The sequence below is a fragment of the Erpetoichthys calabaricus genome, chromosome 6, assembly GCF_900747795.2.
Source record: "Erpetoichthys calabaricus chromosome 6, fErpCal1.3, whole genome shotgun sequence".
Lineage (NCBI taxonomy): Eukaryota > Metazoa > Chordata > Cladistia > Polypteriformes > Polypteridae > Erpetoichthys > Erpetoichthys calabaricus.
In genome coordinates, this window is record NC_041399.2 from 86553798 (window position 1) to 86581081 (window position 27284).

Here is a 27284-nt window from a genome sequence, read left to right on the forward strand (position 1 = left end):
ATCCAACCCACTATATCCTAACTACAGGGTCACGGGGGTCTGCTGGAGCCAATCCCAGGGTGCACACACACCAAGAACAATTATGCCTTTGGACTGTGGGAGGAAACCCACGCAGACACAGGGAGAACATGCAAACTCCATGCAGGGAGGACCCGGGAAGCGCTACACCATGCCGCCCGCTCTCAGTCTTGTACTAACTTTTCCATATAACTTGTGTAGTGATTTCTCTAAAGATTATTTTTACACCCTAATTCTTTCACACTATGGAAACATAGATATTCTTATTAGACTTTAGGACGCTTGTTATTTTCTTGCTGTCCTGAAGTCTATTATCGCTTGCGCTCTTACGCCCCCACAACACGTTGGAAACTTTGAACCCAGTTCCCTGATCAGGATACAGGTGAAAAAAATAAAAGAAAAAACATTTCAATGTAGCATTGATCTGGACAAACGAAAGAATACAGTAAGCTGTTGTGACTCTCTTCATTTTCATTGATTTTTATCTTGAGTCCGGTTTAACAGCAAACAACATATTGTGGTGTAATTCCATTTGAAATCGAGGAAAAAGGGTTTATGTGTAACTGCACGTGCACTTGCCTTATTATCCATCCATTTTCCAACCCGCTGAATCCGAACACAGGGTCACGGGGGTCTGCTGGAGCCAATCCCAACCAACACAGGGCACAATGCAGGGAACCAATCCTGGGCAGGGTGCCAACCCACCGCAGCTTGCGTTATTAATGAACCCATTAGGGGGCCCATTCTGCCCCTCTGTCCGGTGCGATATGGAGCATGGGACCTATAACGTAGTGCAATGCAAGCCATTGGCCAGTGAGAGCGAGACACATGACCTTGCGTTCGTGCCACTGTCCCGTGACTGCATGACATTCTGCCGTTTGTGCATGACACTAGCCCGCGAAAATGTAACAGTGCAGTACGCCCCTTGCTCTAACCGATGCTGCAGAAACGATTAATTGAAATTATCGAGGGCCACGCCAGTGGCTGAAAGCAAAAATTCAAATTCTTTTCATACAGAAATATATAGCATTGAATGATTTTACTAAGTACGCAAATGAAAATTATAATGTTTTGTGTTATTTGTTTAATTTGGTTCTTCTTATCTTTTTTAGTACTTAAGTAAAAAAATCGGAACCCCTTTTAGGTCACATTGATGCAGAAATAGAATTCTAAAGGATTCACAAACTTTCTACCACCACTGTATCATAAAGTGTGAAGGTTAAGTTAATTAGTGTCTGAGAAAGCGTGAGAATGTGTGAGTGTGGTGCAAGTGCGACCATCCTGGTTTAGCTTATTAAAAGTTAAGCTCAAACGTCCTAACACTCCAGTAGTGAGAAAAAAGATCACTAGTGTGCATTACAGATACCGAAATTACATAAATTCTTTTGAAAACCCTGATAAAGCATTTCTAGATTGTCCTAACAGACGTGCAAAAACATAAAACCATGTTTTATTAGAAGCAATGTCTAGCTAAAAGGTGGGCTTGGTGTCATGTAAGAGAACTGTACCTGCAATCACAGGGTCCCCCGTACCGATTCTTGGGGGCATTCCGCTGTTTGAGTCCCAATGGGTGTGCGCTGTCACACCGCGCCTGCCGCTGCTAAGGCAGTGATCGGCGCTTCTTCAGTTTATCCGCGGTGTATTCAGTTGCACGGGTTATGGAATTCGCGCAGCTATCTACGGTATGGAGACTGTTTAGCCTACTTTGAAAATTGCTCCAATTCCGATTATTGGAGGTGTCGTCTGTTTAGTTAACAAGTCCATTAAGAAAGTCGCTTTTTGGGGGATGGAGGCAGTATACTGGCGTCTGGGAAGCATCATATCGAGTCGTCCGTCGAGTCGAACAACAGACTACCACATCATTATTCTAAATGAGCGTAGACATTCGTAGATCGGTCATTCGCCGCAGTCCAAAAACTTGAAATGTTTATTCTGCCTGGAATGAAGTCGTGGTCAGTCGGGCGTAATGCTTAGCCAAGGAGCCAGTCGCTTGGTGTGTATGGGCAAGTGAGTATGGAGCTTTCTTCTGTCTAACTAATAGATGGCTACCTGTCAGTGAAGCGGCTTTCTTTCATTTTTTGAAAACTTGAAACTGGGAAGATATTTAGAAGAGAAAAAAAGATGTAGACCTGAAACGGTTAAAATAAGAAATTGCAGCAGACCGTTGGCAGAGGGCGCTGCAAGTCAACCTAAACTACTGTATTAACAATGTTTGCTTCGAATTTTACCGAGTTGGAAAATCCATATTTTATTTGCATATGTGGATAATAGTATGTATGCACTGCATGTATTTTTGTGTGTGTATATACATTTGAAGATAGGTAATATGTTAATATATAATACATGTACAGTGTACATTTTGTGGCGATGCCACTGCTTTTTTGTATAAAGAATGGAGATTATTCAACGCATCCATTCATTTGATTAGCTAATTGATGAATTTTGCTCATCTGCAAATCCGTTAAATACGTTGAATTGATTATTTCAGGCTTTGAATGCATTGACATCTGAAGTCTGATCGGTAAATAGCAGTTTAGCTTATAAATGGTTAACCCCCATTGATTCATGTGCTCTTTATTCGAATTAGGAGATTTTTAATGAAGCGATCCTGGTGTTTGCTGTAATGTTGACTGTTTTAATAATAACTGGTTTTTAGCCCTTCAGGTAAACAACTCAAAAACACATTGTAATGAGGAATATAATATTTCAGTTATTATAATAATATAGACGAGTTCTGAATTGACCGCCTTGTGCAAATACTTCGACAAGACTTATTTTTCTCAATTCGACCCAGTGTTTCTTGAGGTTAATTCGGTCCACACTTTCAGTCCCCCTTTTTTATGGTTGCTGGGCTCCCCAACGGTCACATTAACAGCAGACACTAACGTCTGCTTTGACTCGTCTGATTTTTTAATACTCATTTTTATGGTTAAAATATTAACCACACCTGATCGTGCACTTGTTAACATTCATAAAAGAAAGCTAAGACGTAAGCATCGGCTTATTACAAACACGATAAATTTTCACATAGACCCCCCCCCCCCCCCAAAATAAACGTACACAAATAGACCATCCATGCATCCAATCATTTGAAGAAAGTGAATATTTGTAGGATTAATATGAATAGACAGAGTAGCCAAACCACGGGGAATTCATTTGAATGTGATTTTAATCGCATAGTGTGAATTTAAAATTAAGGTCCGTGTAAAGGCTGCTTAGGCCATGCATTTTTTGCAGACTGGGGGTCTCAGTGCAGTTGTGTTTGAAAGCGCTGTGCGAGCGCCGCCAGCCGTGTAGTGGTGCGTGTGTGGGATATGAACTGCCCCCCGCCACAGCGTGAGAGACTCACTGAGAAATGCAGAGGAAGCAGCACAGAGCTCTACCCCAATAGGCACCGCTACCGCGCACAGACACCAGCGCCGAATTAAAAATCCTCTCCGTGCAACTTCACCGACAACGGTAAGGACCGCGTCGCAAATAATGCTAATAATAAGCGGCTAAGAGAGCGGCCTCCCGTGCGCACGGGTGGCTGATCTTCTACTTTACTGTGTTGCTATTGTGACAAGAGGTGCTTTTCCAATTTTGATCGTCCGGTTATTACTGAGCTTTTATGCGAGTCTTTATAGTGACGAGGTGTCGCGTTTTAAAGCGACGGGGATTTTCTTAGGGAAGGCAATTCTGTTTCGCAAGGTAATTATTATTTGTTTTAATTCAGCTCTATCTAGTTTTGTCTTTTGCTAAAGCACGTAATGAGAGAGTAAAACGGCGCTTCTGCAGTCGCTGACATTTTCACTATTGTAGTATTCCACTACACACCCCAGTGTTGGTGACATTTCTGGTTTTCAGATTAAGAAGCAAAAAAGGAGTAAGGTGCTTTCCAGAGGGAAGAGAAGATCCTTATTAGACCATTGGGATTAATCATTTGATTTCTACAATACGTTCGTTTTTGAACGTGCAAATTTAATCGACTGCACATTTGTTAATATTTCGGTACGTGAATGCGTATATTTAATGGTAACAAAACCCTGAGAATAAGAAATGCAACCCCAGCACCCCAATTCCCCGCCCTTTCTCTCGTATTTTTGGTGGGGGTGTACCAGGGGCTGTGATTCTTTCTTGTACAAACCATACTGCGGTAAAGACCCCTTGGCACTTCCCTAATAATGATAATAAATGTCTTAATGGCTTGTACTGTGTTTAGTATTATTTTTGAATTTGGCAGGGGGTCTCGGTTAGAGAAGCCAGTTTCCCGACAATATCATGGAATGATCAGAATAAAAACAACGGAATTTTGCTCTTCTGAAAATACATGATTCGCTAAAACCCAGATGTGCAATTGTTATTTTTATCTCCATGTACATTCAGATTGGCTATGCATGAGCGTCTACACAATGAATGCTCGTCTGTCAGATGTGCGCGCCTGTGCCCACCGCTGTTCAGACCGGCATGTCACGTATGCACTGTTACTGACTGACGAACTGACTGAATCGGGTTCAATTATTATTCCAGTCCTTTGTTTCGAAACGCACATGCGCGTTCTGATAAAGGTGGGTGTGGTGGTGGGGGGGTATCAATTTACTGTTCAATTCGGTGAAGGTGGAACAAAGACTTAAGACACTACATATATCTCTTATTTTAAATTACGGCTACTGTGCTTCATCTACTGTTTTATTTATTGTATTTTAGCTACGTGATTCTTGTTGGGGTTGGGGCTGTATGTTTAATCAACACCTTTTTTTCTTGTGGTGAGGGTTCCTGCACGCAGATGACATACTTGATCTAAATAGCTATAAGCTTGCACTCTCGCCTGTCCTGTCCCGAATGTAGGACATAGGTGGCTCATTCAGATTTTATGCACATGGCGCACCACTGTATAGACCGCTTTTCGTCCTTTATTTGATGCTTCATCAGAAAGGAATGCAGGATTTGCCCCTATTATTTTCGCCGATTTCTTGTTGGCTCTGAAGACTGCCATTTAAATTGTAAGAACGACAAAAGCTTCCCAGCCCCGTTCACAATGGAAATTGATACAATTACCTGTAAGTCTGGTGCTATGTGGGCTAGTTTTTTTTTTATTTTCAAATATACAATCATATTTTCTCATTGAGTAAATAGACGTTTTGAAAAGATGATGATTTCCACCTCATTGATTTGATTTATTCTTCTAATCGTCGTTTCAGGCTCAAGATTCCACAACACATTCGAAATCAAAGGCGTGGAGCGCTTTCATTTGAAATGCATCTGGCCAGTGGCGCACTAGCCTAGCCTTTTGAAGCTGAAGAGCGCATTGATTTTAACCATTTTGAAAATAAATGAAATGCATAATCCGCGTTAACGATCCAAAGCGACGCGTCATTTTTGTAAGGGGAGCGCGGTCACGCCCCCTTTTGCCCCCCCATCCCACATTCTGCGTAACGCTACCCCCTCCCCCGCTCCAGTTTTTTAAGATGGTTTTCTGCTGGCATCCACGCATCTGGTTTAGAAGGGCATGTTCATATAACTGAAAATGAAAATACTGGTTTCTGCACAAAAGAGTGCACAGAATGTAATACCCCTTTCTTAGATTGTTTTATTTTTTTTGGTCAATTTTGTGACAATGTAATCCAAGAAATTAGATGAAATGACTGCTTGCTGTAGTAGATTTATTTGTGGAGAACCAATGTACGTTGAGTTGCCTGCCTTTTATTTAATCAATTTCACTATTCAGGTGTGTTTATCATGTTTAATGGTTTGAAATGGAGCTGGGGTTGGATAAACATGCCTTTGGTCATCTTGACCCTTTGACAGTTTAAGAGATGGAAAATTCGCATCTGTGGGATCTAGCAAAAGCAAAGAGACATTAAAAATGCTAGAAGCCTCTTGGTTGAAAAATTATGTACACAGCATGGTGGCCCAGTGCTTCATGTTTCCATCTCACAGCTCATGTGTTTGAGACAGTTTGTGTGGTAAAAACAAATGATCAAAAACTATAAACCTGCTGTCTCCTGGACCTGCACTAGTGTCATTTCCTGACTGCCACTGCTTCCTGTTAGCTAAACCTGTGGCCCAATAGCATTCTCTTACTTTAAAACCCTGGCTTCTCCGAGTCCAACGAGACAAGTGCTCACTTCCAGTTTTTTTTTTTTGATCTACATTCAAAATTGTCCATGGGGTTAGAGTGGCTTGAAATCCCATCCTAGGGTGATCAAGCTATGAGAATCACATTTATGGCCTTCCATGTGCCTATATAGCTAGCAGCTCTTGGTGTTTCTGCACCCTTGAGGCTTAAAAGCCGAGTCACTATGGCAGCTCTGGAGCTGTCTGTATTGTGTAAGGAGCAGCATGGTCCCACATACTCCTTTGTGCAAGAGTGTGCTGTTTCCAACTGTGGCATGATTTGAATTCAGTTTGGTTTAACAGCCCAATACGTTCATTTTCGAACATGAACATTTCATTGACTGCGTGTCTAAAAAAAAACTAGCAACACCTGGACGGACTGCCTTATCAAATACCTTTGGAAGCTTCACATGCACACCTCTTAGATGTTTTCCCTCTCCTTCTTTGGTGGTGCCCTTGTGTATAGCTCTCCTTGTCACTCTTGTACTTGTAACTCAGTTGGCTTCCCAGCAGTGTGCCAACTACTGCACTGAAATGGCAAATTCTGTTGCTATTGACAGCATAATCCTTTACTTCTCATTCTATCCAGTGTATCTACATCAGTGTTTTTTGCAGGGGGCACAGACTCCCTGATAAACAGATTCTTTTATCATGAGCCTTATGCTAGCCCCAAAAAACCCGCACAGTTGGCAGGGAACAAAACAGTGTAACGTTAAGGAAGTCTTTCATTGCTGATGTAACTTGCAACATAAAGGCATCTCTAGAGACAAGAGCCCATCATCACAATCATCATCAGAGCAAGAGTTGCTTGTACAGAAACGTGGACAGTTGTCTGTCTCTGAGTTTTTTTGGCCCTTTATGTGTGCAGAGCTGGCTTGGTTCGTAGAAAAGACATCCTAAAGCTGGAAGGCTGTATGACTTCCAGCAAAACAGCTCTCACAAAAAAGATAAAAAAGAGAGCAGAAGCTGGGTGTGGTAGATACCTCTTTTATAATCTTATTCAATTATTATTTACAACATTTGCCTAAAAAAAGATAAAAATTCCATATATGCCCTTTTTCCACTCTTTCCCTTTGTAACCAGAAATTCTGGAAATGTCTAAGCCTTCAGCTATAATCTTGTTTTTCAGTTTCTGTCTGGATACTGACATTTCAAAAAGGTTTTCTTCTGCAGCTCATATACTTTTATATGCGTGTATATTTAAATACAGCAAGAAATTTCACATCTGTGTAACTCTTCAATGTGTAAATTACTTATTAACTGCTCACTACTTGGAGTCTGCACCCATTCGTCTGTGTGGATTTTTCTCCAGGTACTCCAGCATGGTCCAGCATCCCAAAGACTTGTGTGTTACTTTGACAGCTTAGTCTAAGTGGCCCAGTCTGGGGGGGGGGCGAGTGTGTCCATGAGCATGCTCTTCTACAGGCGGCCATCCTGACCAGGACTGTATTCCTTCACTGCTGTGGAGATAGCCTCTGGCTTCCCACAACTCTGTGATGGATAAGCAGGTTAAACAAAAAAATGAATGGGCATTTAATGTATGCAAAACTATTAAAAATGTAATGGTGCATGAAAAGATGTTATAAATTTAAGGGGCAAGTGGTGCACTGAATTTTCCTCTGTTATCAATGTGCTCCTAATAACAAAGCATGTAAATGGACCTTAACAGTTAAGTGTCTGTTTTGTATGCAGATGTAGCATTTGTTTAAACAGGAGAATTCCTTCAGGATTTGGAGATTATGACAAACTCCAAAGGGCAAAATTGTCAGGATTCCTTCCCATCTAGTTAAAATTAAACTTCCTTTTTTCGTAAAAAAAAGCAGATAGTACTGACTTCCCTCCTTCAGGTTCTCTTGGATGCCTCTGAAAAGTACACCGTAAATGTGTTTGCCTGTACTGGTGGTGTGTCTTTTATTATAAACCTGTATACATGATATTGCTTCTGTCTTGTAGTGTTGGTATTGAAGACTTGTTATCGTGCTTATCTGCTTTAACAAAATCAATCATTCAGCGATACATTATACATGATAAAAAACAGTGTCATATTTCTAGATTCTCCTTTAGATTCTACTTCTTTTAATTTTGATCAGTACTACTCCTCTCTACATAAATCCGATGAGTATTTATTTATTTTTTAACAAGATGATAGAGTACTGTAGTCAGTCTTTGTGCATTCTTTTAAGAATAGGGTTCAAAATGATATGCTCCATTACCTTTATTTACGTTTGTTCCTCATGCACCCAAAACACATAACCAAAAGATAACTGAAACATGATCTTTTCTTAATGGCCAAACTAATAAACTACGATCCCCAGTCTTCCTGTCTCTTGATTCTTAGTCTTTTCCTCTCACAAGTTAATACCATATGTGCTCTCCAATTAGTCATTGCCTGAAGGGAATGACTGTGTTGTTTGAGGATGTTACATAAGTACAATTTATTTGTATTTCTGCTGTTGTTGTTATAAACCAGGGGTGTTAACGGTGGTTATTGCTGCTGCCTCAAAGCTTTGTTGTCCTGGGATTAAATTCCGTGCTCCTGAATGTTGCCCGATTGTTGGAGTTTGCATAGCTTTACTACATTTATGTGGGTTTTCCACCAAGTCCATATCCACAAAGACATGCAGGATAAGTTAAGGGATGACTCTATGGCCTGTGTGGGGAGTATGTGCTTGTGTGGGCCTTGTCCAAGAAGCTTCCTGCTGCTAAGATAGACAGTTGACCTCCACAAACCTGAATTCAATTAAGAATGTTTTAAAATGGTGTGGTCTGTATATTCAGTGATATAGGGATTTTATTAAAACAATGAGTTAAACCATCAACAAGCAGCAAGCGATTTGGGCAGTGGTAAGGGAAATTACAACAAGGCATATTTATGGTTTAGCAGTGGAGGTGATTTCAGAGTTGCATGAAAAAGCACGGTAGCCAACAAGTGAACAAGAAAAATACACATTGTTGGAAAATTATGAGAAGACCTGTTGAAAACAGACAACCAACTTCGGATCTGTAATAAATTTAGCTTTGTATGTTATTCATGATGGCAGCACTTTTTGGCCTACCAAATGCTGAGAATGAGCACATGAGTATGCTGAACTGACATTTAATAAAGTATTTTCTTATATCGTTGTATAGCATCCACAATGGAGTGCAGTAGAAAGAATTAATACAATTAGATTTTCTAAGATGACTATATTAGGAGGAGCTTAGGGATGGAAGATAATGGAAAGATGACTCCAGTAGACTGGACACAAATGGAGACAAGAGGAGAATGGTTTGCCAAGGAGAACATTAGAGGTTAAACTGGTTCTAAACTGGTCCTGTACATGCAAGTAAGACAACATGTGCAAGTCTGCCCTGTGATATGTTTGGTGTCCCATTCAGGGTTTGTTCCTCTCTAGCATTCATTGCTAAAAGGCTTAGGGCATAATCCCTGTAGTATAGCAGTATTGTTTAGAGCAGGGGTCCTCTATCACAATCATGGAGGGCTGCAGTGGCTGTAGGTTTTTTGTTCTAAATTAGAACAAACTGAATTAGAAAGCAATCCTTGCCAATAATTTAATTTCATTGCTTGTTAGTGCTTTAACTCTGTCATGTCATGTCATTCTCATATCCTGGATTTTCTTCCCCTTTCTTAGGATATCATCCAAACGATTTGAAGGTTAAATGGAGGAGTATGTCTCGGTCCTTCACTTTTTTCTCTTCATTTTACTTCTAAGTATTTAATTAAACCCAACAGTGCATGATAAATACACACAGGTGTAAATGGAAACAAGTTAAATAGAGAAATGCTGGTCTCTTTTGTCATTTGTATCGTATTGGTAATAAGGAGCAATTAAAAATGAAGAATACAGCTGTTTAAGACTAAAATAAGCAGTAAGGGTTCAAAATCTTAATGAGTGAGACAACCAAAGTGAAGCAGAAGTGTTACTTGAGCAGTAAGTGCTTCTTATTAAGCTATTGGGTTGGAACAAAAACCTGCGGCCCACCAGGACCGTGATTGAGGACCCCTGGTCTAGAGCCATATTTTGTATGTGATTTTCTCATTTTTCTAAGATTACGTATGTTACATATGACAATATTCTGAAACCAAGATTTATTTCGTCTTTAGTATGTCTTTAGCATCTATGGTGGCTCACCAGCTCCCTACCAGGGGTGGCTCTTCAGTCTTCAAGCTCTCAGCTTTGCAGTATAGTAGGCGTATCTTTGATCTAATGAACCGGCCTTCTGTAGCCTGTGCAGCTACATTGCAGTTATCTGAGGGAATGATACGTGTCAAAGCCACCCTTAAAATATACATAGATGTACTGATTTGTGACTGTACTCTACATATAAGATAGTGACCTTGCAACCAAAAGCATCTAAGACTAAAAGATAGTCTTGAAAATAATCTTTTTACCACGTGTCTATAGTCTTTGATAACATGGAAGCCATGTTTATTGTTGCAATATGTGTATAAAAAATTTCAAACATCATTTTAATTTATTTAATGTTTTTTGAACAATCACTTATATCTCTGAATGCAGAAAAAAAATCTATTTAGTGATATTTTTGTTTCATTTTGATCAGGCAAGTAAGAACTTTGGGGTACTCGGCATACCACAGTACTACTACTGCTACATCTAGGCCAGCAAGTCAACCCATTACAGCTCACAAAGCCCCCCAGCCCACTATTTATGTATTTATTGTTTAATTTTTAACCCAGTCTGCTCTTACACTACTTCAGATTCCAGCAATATCATTTGTTTCTACATTGAGTTTGAAGTGCTGCACATTGGCGTACCACACATGTCAGATTATTTGGGTCTGAGTGGGTTTTTCTCTGGGTACTCCATTTTATCTCCCACATCTCAAAGACCTGCATGTTAGACCAATTTACAATCACCAGTTAATCTCATGTGAGTGTGGGTGTAAAGTGGAAGTGGATTCTGCAGTGGACCAATGCCCCATCCTGAGTTGGTTCCAACCATTTGTGACCCTCATTTGGCTTAAGTGGGATTGAGAATATTACATTGCGTTATTTACATGCAGAGCTGCCTTCCCTTCTTGTACGGAGACACTGCCATTTCTTACAAGCTTTTTTTCTGCCTAGATGCATTTATTTCTTCAAAAACTGGATATTGAATTCAAGCACGTGGCTTGCAATGCACTATTGGGTATGGAAAATGTCCTATGCTTTATTTTTTATTTTATGAAATTTTAGTTGGCACATTATTTCTAGAATGAATTGTAGCAAACTTGTTTAGTCCAGTTCACACTTTATGCATATAAAGATCTGTGCTGTTGAGCACATATGTCTTTTGACATAAATCCAAATAACAGCACTCATCTGGAGAGGTGTCCCTGTACTTCTAAAATGTTTGTGTCTGTGGCAGTCTTTATAAAAGGTTTCAGCTCCTACTCACAATGAGGAGCTAACGTTAGCAATTATATTCCACAGATATACTGGGTTTACAGATTCTAAAAGCATCATAAATGCCACTGAGCTGAATTGTCAAATAGTAGCGTTGTACTAATTCGAAAATTACCTGCCCATTGTGTCTTGAACTGTTTTCTCAGAAACATCTTTTTTTGCATGAATATTTTTCCTTCTCTATTTACTCGTCTCCTGATGTAGAGACAAAGAGAGCCTGAGCTGTTTAATCACTTTTGTTTCTGCTGAAACTAGATGGTATCCAAGTTCATTGTGTGGCATACTTGAGCACATGAGCCCAATTTAGGGTTGCCAGTCAAGCTAAAACTATACTTTACAACTGCGTAAGGAACATGAAATCCCCAGAGAAAATCTAAGAACCTGAGCAGAAATGCAGAATAAATAATAATAATAATAATAATAATAATAATACATTTTATTTATATAGCATCTGTCTCATGCTCAAGGTTCTTAACAGAGTCTTAGAAAGAAACAGCAGATATATGTAATATTGGAAACAAATATACAAATGTTTCCTGAATAGAAGACTAAAACAGATAGATACAGGATATACAAAGCATTAAATAGAATAAAAGACAACAAACCAGGCTAAAATACTAAATGCAGTACTAAAAGAATAGCCTAGCAAGTAACATCATTTATGATATAACACACACACAAATTATACTGAGCATTTGGCCAGAGAGGAAGGCTGATAACAGGGGACATAATGTCAGGTTAAGTTAAAAGCCTTCCTGAACAGATGAGTTTTAAGTTGTGTTTTTAAGAGAATGAATGGAGTCAGCTGATTTAATTAATTTCGGTAGGCCATTCCAAAGTCTGGGTGCTATATAGCTGAAGGCCCTGTCACCCATAGAGTGCAGGTTAGTGTGGGGCACAATAAGACTGCCAGAATCAGAGGACCTTAGTGGGCGAACAGGAGCATAGTGATGGAGAAGGTCACTGATGTAGTCCGGTGCAAGCCCATTTAAAGCTTTGTAGGTTAATAATATCATTTTATATTCAATCCTGTAAGACACAGGGAGCCGGTGGAGGCAAAGCAGGATAGGGTGTTATGTGCTTGTTGTTGCTGGTCCATGTTGAAGCAGAGTTATGAATCAGCTGGAGCTGGGATATAAGATTAGAAGGGGCATCTGCCAGTATAGTGTTACAATAATCAATGAAGGATGTGAAAAAAGCATGGACAAAGAAATCATTGGTTACCTGAAGCAAAGCAAACCCTAATCAGTATGAATGTCAAGCTATAGTCTAAATGAAACAAGGAGGGAATGATACCTAAATAGAATAGACAACTACATTGTATTAATAACAGATTAATACTTAATTGGTAACACTTTAGGTTAGCTATTAAAAATGCATTGATTTCTCATATACTGTTATGTAACAAAGCCTTAACAAAGGATCAATAAAGTGGTTTTCTATTTCTTTCCAGTGTGGCATATTAAGAGCCTTTGATATGTTGGCAATATTACTGCAGGATCCACATATCTTATACGGAAATGTGCAATGTCAAGGGAAACATCATATTTAAGTCACCTCTGACCATTCCAAAGAGAAGTTTTTTTAATAGACGTTATTGCACAGATGACCACTGTGGTCAAACAGTAGTGAAACCCAGAATCAAGGAAGAAATGTTTAATTCTTTCAAAGAGAAAATAATATAATGTGCAATGGTGCTGCAAACAGGAAACGTAAGTGGTTGTCTTTCTCTTTAAAGTAAGTGTTGCTTGTCTAAGCAGTTCCTTCTCTCCGATAAAGCATTGTCTCTGTGGCTAACTCTGGTCAAAGTCAGACACCTTCCTCTGGGGAAGTGAAACACGGCTTTATAGATATTCCCTCAGAAGGGGTGGAGTCAATTGCACTCAGTGGACATTTTCTCGGAGTTGTGGAAGCAGAAGCAGGTGACCAGGTTAGCGACAGTGCCCCCTCTCGCTTTGGGGTGGTAGTACATACCTCAAGAGTGCCTGGAAGGTGACCTACTGATGCACATGCGGAACACCACTTTACTTTGTTAAGGCTTGTTACATAATAGTAAATGAGTAATAGATGCATCTTTGCAGTACCTAAACTAAAGTGTTACTGCTTAATTGTTTTATATACACACACATTCAACTTACATCTGTACATTATATGTGTGCAACATTTATTTTACTATTGGAATAAAAGTGATATTTTTGTAACATATGTAGTGAATGTGAATACAAGGAAAAGACTTACTCAAAAATAACCATTCATTGTGACAATAGATTCCTTTCTGCTGTGATAGCCACAATAATTCATACAAGTTGCCCAAGGAATGTAATCCAGGTTCATGTAATGCAATATTGTGGTGTTATTTATGCTGTTTTGTTTTAAAATTATTATTTATGGCTATAACATCAAGACAAAATTCCAAAATATTCATTCTGTGGTCATCGTGCTTGCTGCATAATGTAACACTGAAATGACAATGGGCAATATACAAAGAGCAATATTTGAAATATGATCAATATTTTTTTTCCAGTTATGTTCTTTTTTAACTTACTGTATATTTAGTTAATATCAAAACAGGTGGAATGTCTTTAAGACCTAATTATATAAATTGTATAAATTAAGGGTGTAAGTGAAATTCTATTTTCTATATAGGTGGAGCATTTGTTAGTGGTGCTGCCTCATATCAACAGAGCAGAGATGTTTCCCGAATTAGTCGCCATGTGGAGTTCTCCCCTTCTTTGTAGCTCTCTGGCTTGTACCTAAATCTGAAGGATGTGCATACTAAGGCTCTAATCTGGCTTTATATTAGAGTATTGGCTTTATGAACATCATCAGTTTTGAGAATAAATGAATGTTAAAATGTTTACTTTTCTTCCACCCATTTTCTGAACTTCTATATTCCATTACAGAGTCATGAATGTGTTCCTGGTAATACAATGTACCAGTTAAATTCTGTCAGAACAAAACGCTTAGGACTGAAAAAATAATTTGTTATAATGGAATTGGAACATAGAGTGGTCTTTAAGCACATACAATTGACAAAGCTGACTGCAAAATGCCAAAGCCGAAAGCAACGTCTGTTTTCTTCTTGCTAGCATCACTTTCAGTGAGAAGTTCCAACTTTGCCTGTAAATTGTTTTAGTGTACGTAAGTGACACCATCTCAGTGTCTGTAGCATGCAGTCAGTATTACTAGACTTCGAGGTCTAGGGGAAGGGGGGGTCCCCTTCTTTGTCCGGAACATGTGCCTCTTAGTTACTAAAACTGCATCCTTCAGTGTTCATAATGTGGAATTTCTGAAGCGATCACTGCTTGAGTTATATAAATGGCACCCCTCAGTGTCCTTGGATGACGTTGCCTAATGAACTGACCGTCTCTCCCTGGCTGCTGTCTGTTCTTTTTTTTTGTTTTAACCTGTAAAAGTTGCACATAAAAAGTTCATAATAAAAAGGTTGAAGGTCACTTTCTTAAGTAAGAATCATTTGATCTCTAAATCTGCAAGCACAAAATTCAAAGATGAATTCAAATGCAACAGGTTTTTTTTTAAAGATTATGTGTTCATAGAGTAAAATCTGGGTGAATTATAAGAAACACGTTGGAAATGTTTTGAGCTTAAACATGAGGGAAGCTCAGCAGTCAGCACTTTTCAAGGGCAAACCATAAATTAATCCTCAATCTGATCAATGTGCTCGGCGAAGTCAAACCATACCTCGAGAAACCTGGAAATAAGCGACATGGTCTAGCTGCAGAGAACCTCCAAAGCTTCGCAAGTACAGCAACGGTCAAATTTGTAGACAGTTGACTGTTGACAGTTAGATATGTCCACAATGCCTATAGTCTGTAGTAACCCTCCTTGAGCTCTGCAGATGCAAGAGTGTGACAATTGTATAATTATATAATATAATAAATTATATGACATATCATGCAATCTAATTGGATGTTTGGCAGAATTCCTGAATTGTGATTTTTGGGACTGTTGCAGAAGAAATACACATATTTTGCTGCATTCTTATGAAAAATGACTGTTGAAATGCATTTAGCAGTTAAAATGGACTTTGCTGTAATGGGATTTTTCTTAACATTAGTTAAAATTGACCAGACCAAATATATACGTTTATAATAAATAAACTGTACACTCAATCCCCCCCCCACAATCACACTGACTTAGCCACCCCCCCACCCCCTTCACGTAATGTTTTGCTATATATTGCCTTTGATTCTTGTAAGTCTAAGCATTATCCTTTGATGAAGACCCCTGACAGGAGTTGAAAGCTCAGGAATAAAAAACTACATTATGATACGTGATTAATTTTTTCTCCCTTTGTGGAGTTCTAGCTGCAAATATATATATATACAGTGCATCCAGAAAGTATTCACAGCGCATCACTTTTTCCACCTTTTGTTATGTTACAGCCTTATTCCAAAATGGATTAAATTCATTTTTTTCCTCAGAATTCTACACACAACACCCCATAATGACAACGTCAAAAAAGTTTACTTGAGGTTTTTGCAAATTTATTAAAAATAAAAAAACTGAGAAATCACATGTACATAAGTATTCACAGCCTTTGCTCAAAACTTTGTCGATGCACCTTTGACAGCAATTACAGCCTCAAGTCTTGTTGAATATGATGCCACAAGCTTGGCACACCTATCCTTGGCCAGTTTCACCCATTCCTCTTTGCAGCACCTCTCATGCTCCATCAGGTTGGATGGGAAGCATCGGTGCACACCCATTTTAAGATCTCTCCACAGATGTTCAATTGGATTCAAGTCTGGACTCTGGCTGGGCCACTCAAGGACATTCACAGAGTTGTCCTGAAGCCACTCCTTTGATATCTTGGCTCTGTGCTTAGGGTCGTTGTCCTGCTGAAAGATGAACCGTCGCCCCAGTCTGAGGTCAAGAGCGCTCTGGAGCAGGTTTTCATCCAGGATGTCTCTGTACATTGCTGCAGTCATCTTTTCCTTTATCCTGACTAGTCTCCCAGTTCCTGCCACTGAAAAACATCCCCACAGCATGATGCTGCCACCACCATGCTTCACTGTAGGGATGGTGCCAGGTTTCCTCCAAACGTGACACCTGGCATTCGGCAACTGGTTTCGAACTTCTTCCACTTACGGATGATGGAGGCCACTGTGCTCATTGGGTCCTTCAAAGCAGCAGAAATTTTTCTGTAACCTTCCCCAGATTTGTGCCTCGAGACAATCCTGTCTCGGAGGTCTACAGACAATTCCTTTGACTTCATGCTTGGTTTGTGCTCTGACATGAACTGTCAACTGTGGGACCTTATATAGACAGGTGTGTGCCTTTCCAAATCATGTCCAATCAACTGAATTTACCACAAGTGGACTCCAATTAAGTTGCAGAAACATCTCAAGGATGATCAGGGGAAACAGGATGCACCTGAGCTCAATTTTGAGCTTCATGGCAAAGGTTGTGAATACTTATGTACATGTGCTTTCTCAATTTTTTTATTTTTAATAAATTTGCAAAAATCTCAAGTAAACTTTTTTCATGTTGTCATTATGGGGTGTTGTGTGTAGAATTCTGAGGAAAAAAATGAATTTTATCCATTTTGGAATGGGGCTGTAACATAACAAAATGTGAAAAAAGTGATGTGCTGTGAATACTTTCTGGATGCACTATATATATATATATATATATATATATATATATATATATATATATATGTGTGTGGATTTCTTGGAAACAGGGATCTAAAGGAGTTTCACCTGTAGTGGAATGGATAATTTTCAGTTACCTTTTTAAAAACCTGATGGCTTCAAGATATTATTGCCATATCATACAGTGACTTGGTTTTGCAAAAGGCTAATAAGTATTTTTTTATTTCATTCATTTTACCCTCTGTATTACAAATCTGGATTAGACTGCTTAATTTATGAATTTCAAGAATTTGGCATATTCTTTCAATCACTTACACTGTATGACAGTAGTGGCCAACTCAGCAAAAATACATGTGTTTTGGATGCAGTGAGCATAGGACTGGGTGCCCCACTTCACCTTTGGTTAATGTTTGTTTATAAAATGAAAGTTAAATTGTACACAGAAAGTTCTTAGAGGTAACCTCTCATTCTCAAATGGGACTGGTCCTGGAAGCACTTGGCACAAGCCCATCATGAACAGGACATCACTTAATTTCAGGGCCCAAACAGGCTTGGACAAAAGTATAAAAGTAGAAAAAGTTTCTGTTGTGGGAAACTCTTCTTGGGGAAGCACTTTCCACCACAGCCAATGAACACAGGCAATAATAAAGCACTCTGCCACTCCTTCTAATCTCTTTTTCCGTCACTGTCCACTGCCTCCTCCAATCCTCCTCACAAGCTTCGTCTACCTTACTTTAAACTCTGGCTCCTGGAACAGAGGCAGGCAGCTCATTTTATCTACCACCCAGAAGTACTTCCAGTGAAGTACTTAGGGTGAAATAGTGCTCCCCAGTCCCTGTAGTTATCTCCTGGCACCATCTATGAACCCTAACAGGGCTGAGCCATCAAACTCCAAGTCCCATGATGCCCTATGGGAATCCGTGATGCTGCTGCTGCAACCCAGGGTGCTGCCATCTAGTGTTCAAGGGGAGAAAATGTCCTGTGCATGCTATCTCCTCAACCTTCCCAAATTAGGTCATTCCAGCTAGGCCAGACTCCCAGGTGTCCCTCACACATTATGTTGTTAGTTTGTAGTTTCGCTTTGGTGGATTGTCAAAGTTTAGAAGACTGGGTAAAAAAATCTTAACATGAATATCTGAATGTGTGCAGTTTGTACATTTTCCTGATGTCTGCATAATTTTTATTTATTATTATTATTATTATTATTATTATTATTAGTTTGTTCTTTACTTTCCTTCTGCTTTTTTAAAGATGAGAACCTTAAATTGATTTGTGACTGTAAGTTGGCCCAGTTTGACCAAGTAATGTAATGGAGTCCCATCCAGCGCTGCTTCTTTCAAATTAGTTGAATGCCATATTGGTTTTTTGGTCCTACTGTAAGCTAAAGACCTAGCTAAAATTAATGCTTCATTCACATGCTGTGGGAGGGACGAGAATCAGAGTTTCTTGGGGGAAATGTCTTTTGAATTTCCTTCAAAGTGGTAGCACCCAGTTGGGTAACTTGTTGAAAACAGTGCTAGTAGATGAGTTTTAACAAAAAGTTTCATCTCATTCAGATAAATAAAATGGAAAATAGTCGGTTTGAAATAACATTTTTGCATTTAACTTGTATTTAAAGAAATACAAGACATGCTTTGTGTATTTAGTTAGCTTTTTTCCACAAACAAAAATAATCTTGAGAAAAACTTGCAGCACCAGGATTTCATAAAAGGAAGGGATTAATTTTGTCACAAGTTTTAGAAGTCTAGTCAGACCAACGTAAATGTCATTATCATTTTTTTTATTTGTAAGTCTAGACTGTACGATTTAAATCCACTTACAAAAGTTCAAGATAAACTGGCTCTCTACTTTTTTCATAATATGTATAACATACCAGCCCATCACAAGGCTTCTTTTTCTTCTTCTTTCGGCTGCTCCTGTTAGAGGTTGCCACAGCAGATCATCTGTTTCTGTCCTCTACATCTTGTTTTGTTACACCCATCACCTGCATGTCCTCTTTCACCACATCCATATACCTTCTCTTAGGCCTTCCTCTTTTTCTCTTTCCTGGCAGCTCTATCCTTAGCATCCTTCTCCCAATATACTCCGCATCTCTCCTCTGCACATGTCCAAACCAACACAATCTCACCTCTCTAACTTTGTCTCCCAACCGTCCAACTTGAGCTGATCCTCTAATGTACTCATTTCTAATCCTATCCATCCTTGTCACCCCCAATGCAAATCTTAGCATCTTTAACTCTGCCACCTCCAGCTCTGTCTCCTGTTTTCTGGTCAGTGCCACCATCTCCAACCCATATAACATAGCTGGTCTAACTACTGCCCTCTAGACTTTCCCTTCCACTCTTATGCGGACAACAATACCAGCCCATCGCAAGGCTCAAACAGCCAAATAACATCCATTATAATTGTGACCAGTAACATTATATAAGAGCAAATAGTCAGATTATCATTTTGCCATTCCTTGTAATTTATATAAGCATGCTAGACAATGAATGCATAAGTAAAATCTGTCCTCAATTAGATTATTACAAAAATGTCAGAATCACATCTTTTGATATCCTACATTCTAGCCATGCAGTGTTATCTGTTGTATTAATGAGCTCCAATGTTGCACACATTACTTGTTGTAACACAAGTTGGAAATTGAGTTGGTGGTTTGTGAATATCAGACAAATTCATGACCTGGCTGATCCTTCAACATTTGTCAGCTGGCTGGTTGATTTTCCAGCATTAAAGTAGTAGCAGCAAACTTGTTGCTAAAGTGAAAACATCTAGCTGTAGGTTTTCACTCACCATTTTTGCATCACTGAAAATCCGTGCTGACATCAAACTCTGCTACCTTTTGCACCTCTATTTGTTTCCTTTTGCTAATAAAACATATAAGTGCTGTTTGTTGAGACATTGTTCACATTCCCCTCCAACAAGACCTACCCCAACTAGTAACTTCAGTTTAAGTTACTAGTTGATAGCCTCATGTTAACATCACATGTTTTGAGTGCCTGTGATTGGTAGCATTTAAATTGAGTCTTACTTTTTAAACCTTGTTAATGCAAACTTACTCTGTATAATCGATATCCAGATATACGCTTTCCAAATATTTTTAGGAGTTAAATTTACTGTTCTATTGATAAAATTAACACTAGTGATTTTTCTGTGTAATTTTATATTCAACTGATATTTTAATCAAGTTAGATGTTTATTAAAATGCCAAGTGTACATTATAGGCTAATTGTCACTTAAAAAAAAAAAAGCTAAGCTAAAAACATGGTGAGCCAATGAGAAAAGTGGGTGGGGCCTATAACTGGTGCCACACCCTCGAAAAATGCTTGCTTGGAAAAAAGAGAACTTCAAATATAGGACAGCCACCCTGCAGTCTCTTACTATCACAAACATTTACAATGAAGGTTTAGAAAACATAACAAAATAAAGGATTAAGGAGTGCGGCACCTTCTCATTCCTTAGTACCAAATCATACACTTAAGAAATTATTGGATCCTAAATCTCTTCTCGTTGTTCACAAGGAGTGATCCAATAGAAGCACTAGTTGAATCACTCCATCCTAGTAAGAACATGCAGAGTTTCTGCTTGAATGTAAGCAACACATTTGCTTTATATTTTTTTATTCAATACTTGGGTGGATGGTGTCAATTTGTCAAGTTCATATTGTAGCTCAAGATTTACATGGTGCTTTTTTGATATTGCAAGGGTTGTCATGGCTTGTGTCTTTATTGGAGACCACCCCCCAATTCATCCATATAAGCACTAGAGCTTCCTCCTGTAAATGACTGGTATTGTATCCATGGCTGCTTTGTGCTTTGTGCCTGTTGCTGCTGATAAACTCTTACCAGGGAAAAGTAGGCGCAGAAAATAACTGAATGAATATTCATGATACCAAATGTGCAGCTGAGTGAAGACTGGGCAACCAGCAAATAAATAGTAATAATTATAATAATAACACCTCCTCTTCATTTTAAATTTGTTGAAAAAGTGGCAATAGGTTCAGCATTTCATAAACTTTGAGTATACATCCATCCATTTAATGATCATTTATATCTGCATGGGGCTTAATGTGAATCTTTTATTTGTGATTGATTAAGCTGAAGTTCTAATTAAACTAGTCTAAATTAGAAATGGCTATTTATAAACTATTTTACAGTAAAAACCTTGAATTCAACAAGCTTCAGATGTTTTCTTTTTAATATACTACTTCACATGTTCTCAGTGTAAGCTTTTTTTTATTACTTCCTTTTTTTTATTTAATTATTTTTACTTTTCACATGTGCAGTGGTGGGTTCAAATGCCAACCTGGCCAGTGTCTGTGTGAAGTTCATACAATCAAAGTATGTTAGGTTAATTTAGGACTCTGAGGGTGTAACACCAGAGTGTGTCCACTAATGTTAATGTCAGCTTCTCATCTCTGGAACACAGCTAAATTATATTTGTGAGATTTTGTGTCATTTTCGTGCATCAGTAATAACTTCATGTGCTATGGGCAGATGGTTTGATCAGCCTTTTTTTAATTTAATTATCAAATGTGCCCATCTTATTTGAAGGCCTGTTGTTTTAGGCACAGAAGTTGCCAACTTTGAATGGGATGCTAGTTCATCACAAGGCATTCTTGGCCAATCTGGAGTCACCACTAAAACCAGTGACACACTACACGATTTTTTTATGATTTGATTTCAGTTGTAGTCTTCTTTTTAACAAATCTTAGCTGCTGCTGGGACTGCCAATCATGTAGTGAGAGAGAGAGAGGTTATGAGCATGCACTGATACAGCGCACTGCCGCACCCATCACATGACAAACCATCTCAGGATCCCAGATTAGGACCCGGGTGACACCTCAGCTCCACACTAGTTCAGATGGAGTGAAACCAGTGTGAGGTTTTTTTATGGTGGCTAGAGTGCCAATTCTGACACCAGTCACCAGGTTTCTCCCTGCAGGTTGGAGGGCCTACATGCAGGGCTGGATGTAGATTAATGTCATACCCAGGATGGAGCAATTACAGGTTAAGGGCCTTGCTCAAGGGCCCAACAGAGTAGAGTCACTTTGGCGTTTACGGGATTCGAACCAGTAACCTTCCAATTGCCAGTGCAAATCCCTAGCCTCAGAGCCACCACTCCGCCCAGTAGTGAGACATTCCCAGTAACTCCAGTCATAACGTTCTGCAAAGAAACACGATAGAAATCCAACATTTTTGACACTGTTGCTAGTTGTAGTAGTGAACTCTTGTGGATTTAAATGTAGATAACCAATGAGTGTCCAGCTAGAAATATAATGCATACAGTGCAGCTGTAAGAAAATAAGAAAAGCTTATCTGTCTGTTTTCTCTTTTCTAGTACCATGATAAAATGGAAAAAGGAAAATGTAAACCAAGAATTTGACTGAACACTGCATACACAGAAAACATTTGTAAAACAATTGATGCTATTGGCAACAATAGTCTTTTAAGTGTAACACAGTCATTGACTTGAAGTGAGGTAGTGTGACACTTTCCTTTGGGAAAGAAACGGGAAATCACAGAGAAAAGCTATAGGGTATATGAGGAAGTTTAATGTACAGTGACCCAGTCTGTTGCAGCTGTAGTACTAAATATTGTATCACCATGCTACCTAGCAGTAAGTAAGTGCATTGTGTTCATATTTATCCTTTATGTTATCTTTCTGTCTGTAACACATGTAACCTGAGAACTGAATAAGCAAGGCCTTTCACATTTTCTACACAATTTTCTTTAATCTAGTATTAAGAAACGGGTGGGTGTTTGGAAGAGGTTGCTAGAAGTGTCTACAATTGTGAAAGAGTGTAATGGAGAGCAGTATAATTTGCACTCAACCTTCCACCTCATCCTCTTATCCCTCTGTTAAATCATTAACATCAACACAGAAGTTTCAATATTTTAGTCATTTGCCAGTGACCACAAGTCACCAATCATATTGTAACCTGCTTATCAAGTTTGTGGTCACAGATAAGTGATGCTCATGCCAGGAGCAAAGGGCACAGGGTAGGAACTAACCCTGAATGGGAGTGCAAACCCAAAAGAGGGCACAGTTACACACCCACAATAACATAACAAACATCATTGGAACATGGTGGCAAAACTGGAGCACCCAAAGTAAAATCCACCCAGAAATTAGGATAACAAGTAAACTCCACATCTGCTATGGAATATGAATACTGGGGTGGTGAGGCAGCAACGGTAAATGCATTGCCAACACAATTCATATTTATTAAACACCATCATGTAGTTTAATCCAATCAGCAATACAGTTCAGTGAGATAGCCACTTGTATACACATCATGTTTTGTGATACGGCTGCTTTTGTTTTTCCTTCATGGATTTATATCGCCTGAAATACAACCTATGATTATTCTTTTGTTTTCTTGTTCCTTGTTTTTTGCTAGCTGCTGTCACTAGCTAATAATTTGTCCAGAATTTGAATAGGCATTTGTTTCTCAAATCTTAACTTTGTAATGTTTTCCACATTCATGAGAATGTACCTTTATGATGGTCTTATACTGTCCACATGTTCTGCTGTGGCCCTTTTGAACAGACTAATTAGTTTTGCAGCATCATAACACCAGCAGTACACCCACCAAACCCTAACTATTCCAAAGGCAAACTTCCGGTACCTTATATTCTCTTGAGAGTAATCATTTCTGCAGACCAGGTTACAGTCACCACTGACATAAATTCTTTGAGCAGATCTAATCCCAGGGCACACTAAGAAAAATAAATGAACATAAATCACACAAGCTGTAAGGTCTAAAATCTCTGTGACTAATCCCATTGCTACAGGTCAAAGTTACTCATTGGGCTTGCTTCGTAATGCTTGTCTATGTCAAAATTAACCAGTCATATATTGAGGAATTCCTTTTAATTAATGAATTGCATGTCAAATATTGAAATAAGTGAGCACAGACGTTTACATTTTTACTGTTTGAAATAAAAAAGAATAATGAAAGAGTAATCAGAAATTATGACATTTCTCCTTTTTGTAACTCATACAGCATGTGCATGATTCATTTCAGCTCAATGAAATTTAGCATAAATATATATGGTTACTGTGGTGGGCTGGCACCCTGCCCGGGGTTTGTTTCCTGCCTTGCGCCCTGTGATGGCTGGGATTGGCTCCAGCATACCCCTGTGACCCTGTAGTTAGGATATAGCGGGTTGGATAATGGATGGATGGATGGATACATATGGTTAAAAATAAATCTCACTGTATTGGATACTCAGATTTGGAGGGAGTGGACATTACAGGCTCTGCACCACTCTAAATCCCCCATCACAATGAATGACTTTTCCAGCATAGCTTTCTTCTACATAATCCTAACGTGTTCTGGTCAGTCACAGTGCACCCTTCACCACCTGCCAGGTGTGATATCCATAGTGCTCTATGAGTCAACACTGACATTAAGGAGGTCTGATTTTGTCGCTAGTTGTAGGAGCAAACTCCAGTGTGTGTGAGAGTTGATAACCAATGATCACTCAGCCAGAAGTATAGCACATGCAGTGCGCCCACAAGGACAGAACAAAAGCAGGTGCTTTGCAAAAAGAAAAGAGGTTTGCCTGCTCAGTGTCTCACCTCATATTTGTTGTACCACAACAGAATAGAGTGAGGAAAGAGATTGGCCTGAAGTTGCCATACCTGCAGAACATTCACACAGGCATTGGAAGTGCGAGTTAACACGTTAATTTGCTGCCAGAATGAGGTGATCTTCTAATACTTTGGCACCACAACAGGAAAACAGAGTTTGCTCTGAAGGAGTTCTATGGACCGTTATCCCCTGTGATTCCCAGTTGTGTAGTCTGACTTTTTCAAGGTAATGAGATGCAGGAACTACAGTTGTCAAGTTTGACTTCAAGTTGTGTAGTATGATGCCGACCTAAACAACCATACAGTGCAGCACATAAGAATGTTCCTTTCTGGTCAACACAGTAGTTCAGCTGGTAGTATTGTGGCCTATTATTATTATAATAGGCCACCAGTATTATAATTTGGACACCAGTTTGATTTTCTGTTTCTGTGTATAGTTGGTTGGTTTCTGGTGGTTTCTTCCATACACTTGGTTTAGAACATTACAACATTAGAACCGTCTATAGATGAGAAAAGGCCATTGAGCCCTACAAAGCTCACCAGTTCTACGCACTTAATTCTTCTAAAATAATAGCAAGTCTACTTTTGAAAGTCACTAAAGTACTACTGTCTACCACACTACTTGATAACTTGTTTGATGTGTCTGTGTCTCTCTGTGTAAAGAAGAACTTCCTAATGGCTGTAAGAAATTTATCCTTAACAAGTTTCCAACTGTGTCCTCGTGTTCTGGATAAACTCATTTTAAAATAACAGTCTCAATCCACTGTACTAAGTCCCTTCATAATTTTAAACACTTCAATCAACACTTCAGCTACACCAGCTTATTAGCAGGATGATTACAATTTGTTGCTTTTGTGAAGTGTAAAAACATGCCATTGTGTAGGGTAACTAGTAGTGTGTGGATAGCATTTGAGTAATTGATTGCAGCATTAGGGTTACAAATTTGGATGTCTTGTTAGAATTTTTTTACTGTCAAATACATTTTTCCTTTCCCAATATAGATCATTTGGGAGTTCCAACCCAAAGGTATGCTTCTCTACTTTATAAACCCATATATAGCACTCAGCACAGTGTTCAAGATTACAGATTATAACCTCAAACCGTCTGAGTCTGGTACCTGTAGTGTTTGAAGATTTCCAGTAAATGTTTAATAGCATTCCATTTCTCAATTCAGTTCACGTTTTTTGCGTCTGGTGACAGCTCATCCCTTCATTAACAGGTTTTGATAATTCACATTTAGATTTTACTTATGGTTGTGCTCTCTGGTTTTAAAAAGTGGCATTTCAGAATTTTAGATACTGACTCTTGTCACAGTTTCTGAAATACACTTGCCCCTCCTTATCCATTTCACACAGTCCACCTGGTTGCTCACTTGTCTTTGTCAACAGGTAATTCAGAGAGGTTGGCTGAAAGTATAAAATTAGGTGGACCTGGTCTATGTTGTAGTCCAGCTCAGCCACTTTGGATACACAAAAGTGGCATAAAAATTAGTAGATGTTGCAGTTAAAAGATATGCTTAAATTTAACATAATATGCAGAGATTGAATCTAATATTTTAAAATATATTTCCATAACAGACTACGGTAGATTTCTATAATGTATAGAATGATGGTAGCTCATGCATTAAGATGACACTTTATAGAAGCCTTCTTGGCATGCTTTTTGGGGTCGTTATCCCTTCGGAACATGCACCTCCAGTGTAAGATCTGTTTATGAGAAAAGCAGACTTTTGCCAAGGATTTGCTTTTGTGTTTCACTCACTTTACGCTCCCCTTTAGCTCAGCCATTTTCCTACTGCAGCCTCTATTTCTTCCCTGCATACTGAGTTTTTTCACTGCAGTTTGAACATCCTGCTTTTACTTCACATTCATGACAATTTCCTTATAGATGTTATTTTAAATTTTTTGAAGCATATTTAAACCAAGACATACCCCCCTATCTCGATAAAAATGCTTTCCCATAATCCTTCTAATGTTCCATAACATTATGTTGCCACCACCACAGTGATGTTTCATGGCTGGTATGGTGTTATATGTTCACAGAATTTTCACTACTGCTTGCCCACTCCTTGCAGGGGGACGATAGAGTTTTTAAATGAGTGCTTTGAGTAGTGAGAAAAGTGCCATATAAATGTTAAGAATTATTATTATTGTTAAATAAATGAGGAGAATGAACATAGAGCAGTATCTGCAATGATGAGTACAACCCACTGTTCAGAACAAAGAAACAGAAGACAGTTTAAAATAAACAGAATTAAGCACTGACTATTATGAGCTCCGGCTGGCAGAATTCATTATTCCAGTGTACCGGTAACAGGTGGGTATTGATTATTAATAATATTGTGATTTTCAGGAATTGGTAATAGTCATCTTAACTCTTTTAGGGCTAACTTTTTTTTTGTTTCTGTTCTCCCAGGGCTGAATATTTTTCCAAAAACTAACATTTTTTAAAAAAGAACACAAAGCAATTGTTTAACATATCAAATCAACAAAAAATATTTACTTTTGACAAATGTTACTGTCTTGCATGTTGTATGAGCCTGCATA

At 38.8% G+C, this 27284-nt stretch overlaps 1 protein-coding gene across 3 annotated transcripts in view; it reads left to right on the top strand.

Annotated features, from left to right (window-relative positions):
- The first annotated feature begins 2001 nt into the window (after positions 1–2001).
- The window catches only part of basp1 (brain abundant, membrane attached signal protein 1), a 172501-nt gene continuing 147218 nt past the window's right edge, over positions 2002–27284 (top strand). The window contains exon 1 of one of the 3 annotated variants that reach the window (XM_051928935.1): positions 2002–2025. The gene's annotated coding sequence lies outside the window, so the exon portion shown is untranslated. Of the gene's footprint in view, positions 2026–3311; positions 3478–3598; positions 3709–27284 lie in introns of those variants that run through there. The other 2 variants (XM_028803811.2, XM_051928934.1) reach the window with 2 other exon arrangements.